Below are 4,637 nucleotides of genomic sequence, written 5' to 3' on the forward strand. Positions count from 1 at the left end.
TCAAAATGATATAAGGTATAAAACTTATTGATGATTTTAAATATTTTTATTTGAAAATCTACTTGTCAAAATGATATAAGGTATAAAATTTATAATCACAATAAAATATTCTATTTTATGAAAAGATTTGAAAACTGATATATTAGTTTAAGATTTTGCCCTTTAACAAACTAATTGCTCATTAGAATAATCAAAATAGTTAATCTAATTAGTTAACAATTTATATTTTTCTAGATTATAACTCGAACTTGGTTCATTTAAAAAACCATGATAATATAATTATTAATTTAATTGGGCTCATCTAAAATTACCACAGCGGATAAATTAATTATATAAGAAAGTCATATATGCATAATTAAAATAATTATTGTGCTTCCAATATGAATAGGGTAGTTTAACAATTGGTTATTCGTTGTTTGATTCTTGAATCTTATGTCTTTTACATATAGTATGATTGTTATATATAGATTTCTTAGATTCTATTGTTATTTGTGGTGTATGGTAGTGTGCGACAAGTACACTATGATACGTAAGTATATTGATGTACCGTACATTTTATACTAGCAGTAGTTAGTTGGACAATCGATACAACCGATTGGTCTATATCGCAAGTTCCTTCGGAGATTATATTTGTTTATTTATAATCCTATCTAATTATGATTGTGCAGATTTTTGTCAACTTATTAGAATAGCTCCTAATAGAAGTTATGGGTTTCATTTGGGTAATTTCTTGAATGAACGAATTTCACTACTATGTATGTGATAGGTCTATTGGAGAGGTTTATCTTCGCTATCACGATCTCTAGAGATGTAGTTCTTTGGTGAATAGTAATATGTATCGGCTATCCAAATTACTAACTTGATGAACTTCTACTATTATTATTATTATCTGATTGGTTATGCCCTAGCTTAATGTTATACTTGAATACATATCTTGTTGTATCAGACTTTCTATCTTGTTCATCAAGAAATATTTTTATTTATTGATTTGGCTAGGACATGCATTGAGTCCATTGTGCGTATCTTATGCTGATGGTGATATTGTATGCGACACAATGGATGTGTGAATTATTCGGTGCTTATGTATGATGATATGATGGGGTTTTTTAAAAAAATAGCCTAAGTCAAATAGTATTTTGAAAATCTAGTTTTGAAAGAAGGTTTGGGAACTCCTATATTTATAAACTATAGAAGTTTTCAAAACTCATAGATGTAAAATGGTAAAAGTTTTAAAAATACCTAAAACATTAGAACTAGTAGTTTTTAGAACTTTTATTTTCTCTCTCAACTACACTTTTGTCTGGAAATGTAATTACTATAGGAAAATTACAGGATTTCTCAAAACTACTATAATTGGTGACGTAGGAGTTTTGAAAAAAAAAAAAATCATGAAATGTAGTTATAAAAACCGTTATATTTTTTATTATAAGAGTTTTGAGAACTCTGTACTTTTAATTTTGTTGTATTCCAAACTTTCTTTATGTTGAGTTCGTTTCTGAAGCAAAATTTTTGCTTAAGAGGTCCAAATTTTTAGGTATTATTTTTTTGACTAAACTATTTTATACTTTTTATACAATATTTTATTATATTGTTTGTAAACAATATTTTGTTTTGCATTGTATTTATTATTTGATTACAAATTTACTTTTAGATGATATTTATTTTGGCATTGTTTTTAATAAATTAGTTCTTTAATGATTGTCTATTTGTTTGTAATTTTATAACATGATAGGTATTTTTTGGTATTATTTGTAAGATTTATATTGATATATTATTTATATGTAAAATGTATTTATGTGTATTTCTTATCTTAATATTTTTATATATGGCTTATTTTCATAATATATTAATTTTATTTTTATTAGTATTTATTTAATATATAATTTTTACAGAAATAGATAACGAGTAGTGGCCAGAGTAATATTGATATTCTGCTATATTGGAATGGTAACATTATACGAAAGTTGGATACAATGGAATATGATTGTGATACAAAGCGTATGACAGTTGTTCGGCGAGATAGTACATTTGAAGATCTAGAAAGTTTGAATTATAATTTGACTGGAAAAGTCGGATGCAATATTCTCTAATTTTGAAAATGCCATATAGTTGGACGAATGGACAAGATAATCAGATAATAAGACTTATTACTATGAATGGCTTCAATCTACAACACTTTTTAAATTCAGAAAATAGTTATCAATGTTTGAAGTTGTTTGTTGAATTTCAACTGAATGAAACAAATGCGGTGGCAGAGACAGCATATGGGAATCCCAACACAAGGCTTGAGCAAACAAACGATGATATACACATACTAGATTGCAGATTGTCAAGGAGTTCAAAATATCATAAAACACTGTCGACATTCCAAATTAAACATATCTACGTTAAAAATATATAATTTTCACTTAATATATATATAAATAAATAATGCTTATATCGAAATCCATATTTTATTATATTAAATCAAATATAAGCCCTTGAACATAAATATAATATCCTAAAAAAGTTTAAAGTAATAATAATTATATTAACTCAAGGTACTACTATTAGCAAAATGGTATAAACATAGCAATAAGAATATGCAATATTACAAAAATTAGAAAAAATATATATACCAAAAAAAATTTAAATATGATAAATAAAAATTTTGAAAATTACATAATTATACAATAAGAAATAATAAAAAAAATAAAAAAATAAGATGATACCTTGTGAAAAAGATGCTAACAAATAATCCGGATTGAAGCAATTTTCTAAATATTTTAATAATCCGATAGAAAGTTGGAGATATAAAGAGAGGTGCTGGTTTTAGAGAAAAGAGAAGTGAGATTCAAATTAAGTTACGACATTCATACGAAAACGATCAATCCAAAACACAAAAAATTAAAACAATAATTTTATTAATTTATACACTAATCTCTCCACCCACCAAACCCAACAAATGTATTCTCCAAACCAACAAACGAACAAAATAAAACGAAGGGACAAAAAAATTTGAAAATCAATTACCAAGCCGTAGAGGAGCGTCACCAACGGCAGCAGCAGTAGAGAATCGGAGAAAGAAAACGCGATGGAAAAAAGAGATTTAGAGCTTAGAATGATATTTATTTTTATTTTTAATAAAAAAATTTATAATAGTTTTTAAAACTACTATATTAAATAATTTAAATGTTTTAAAACCTTCTAAATTTAAAATGCTAAGAGTTCTTAAAACTACTATAATATATTAATACAGTGGTTTTGAAAATTCATTTGAGACTATTTTTTTAAAAATGCCAATATGATGCTACTACATTGATATCCGGAGATATTTCTCGCAACACAAGTTATTAATGGTACATTTATTTGCTGCAAGTGTTAAAAAATAGAATATTTTAATAAAGAAATAATAATTATTCATAAATATGAAATATTATCTTTTTGTTATGAATTGACAAATTTGCCCTTAAGTGTATGGTAGAGATTAAAAGTAATAAATGAATGAAGGGTAAAAATGTAAAATTTGTGTTTAAAAGTGAAATAGAATAATAGTTGTTGGACGTTCCAAATAGGAAAGTAGGATATTAGTTTATGGACGGAGGGAGTATTATATATACATGAAGTCAAATCTCTCTTGTTGCACGGTGTTTTATTGGCCTTTCGTACCGTTAATCGGGATAAATATAACATAACGATAAAAAGATATTTATAATACATAAATGTCAAATTTATTCATGTGAATAATTTAGATCATATTTACTTGTATAATTTTATTTTATTTACTCAGCAATTTTTGCTAATGTTGAATTTACTCTTGTAGGTCTATACATCATGGAATTTTTTTCAGACAGAGCACATAATTATTTATCTATTATTATTTTGTTAATAATTATCTAATTAATTTAAACACAAGTTAACATACTAACATGTGTTTCACTCTGACAGTACTTTCAAAAATATATATATATATTTGTTTTATGTGCTTAATTATATTATATTATATCAATCTTAACATCAAATTAGATGGTTCGACTCGATTATAAACGACCCCTCAATTTGATGTGATGATAATATTTTGATTTGTGTTGATCAGAATGTTATAATATCACACTTAATATATATTTTTACTGGATAAATTGATTTTTTAGTCTCGTAACTAACTTCTTTATTATTTAGTTCTGTAACTGGAGTTTGTCGAAAATTAGTTCCGTAAGTAAAATATTTTCGCAATTTAGTCATCTGGCGCTGGAAATGCCTACACCCACATGGCTCGTCGGAGGATATGTGTTTGCTAGGTCAGCGACACCTAGCGGACACATTAATTTTTAATTTTTTTGAAATTTTTTAAATTTTAAATTTTGTTTTGAAATTGTTTAATTTTTACAAAAAAAAGACAATAAATTAATTAATTTAAAAAAAAATTAAAAAACCATGTGTTCATCACGTGTTGTTGACCTGACGAACTATCATTCGGCAAACCACGCAGGTGCCGTGTAGGCATTTCCGGCGTCGGAAGACTAAAAGTGCAAAAATTTTCACTTACGGGACTAATTTGCGACAGAATAGTCTAGTTAAGGGACCAAAAAATTAGTTTACACATATTTATTTTAATAACTAAGGGTGTGTGAGTTTGGATTTTGAATTGACATTTGAAT

The sequence above is a fragment of the Andrographis paniculata genome, unplaced genomic scaffold (genome assembly GCF_009805555.1).
Source record: "Andrographis paniculata isolate CXL003 unplaced genomic scaffold, ASM980555v1 Contig12END, whole genome shotgun sequence".
Lineage (NCBI taxonomy): Eukaryota > Viridiplantae > Streptophyta > Magnoliopsida > Lamiales > Acanthaceae > Andrographis > Andrographis paniculata.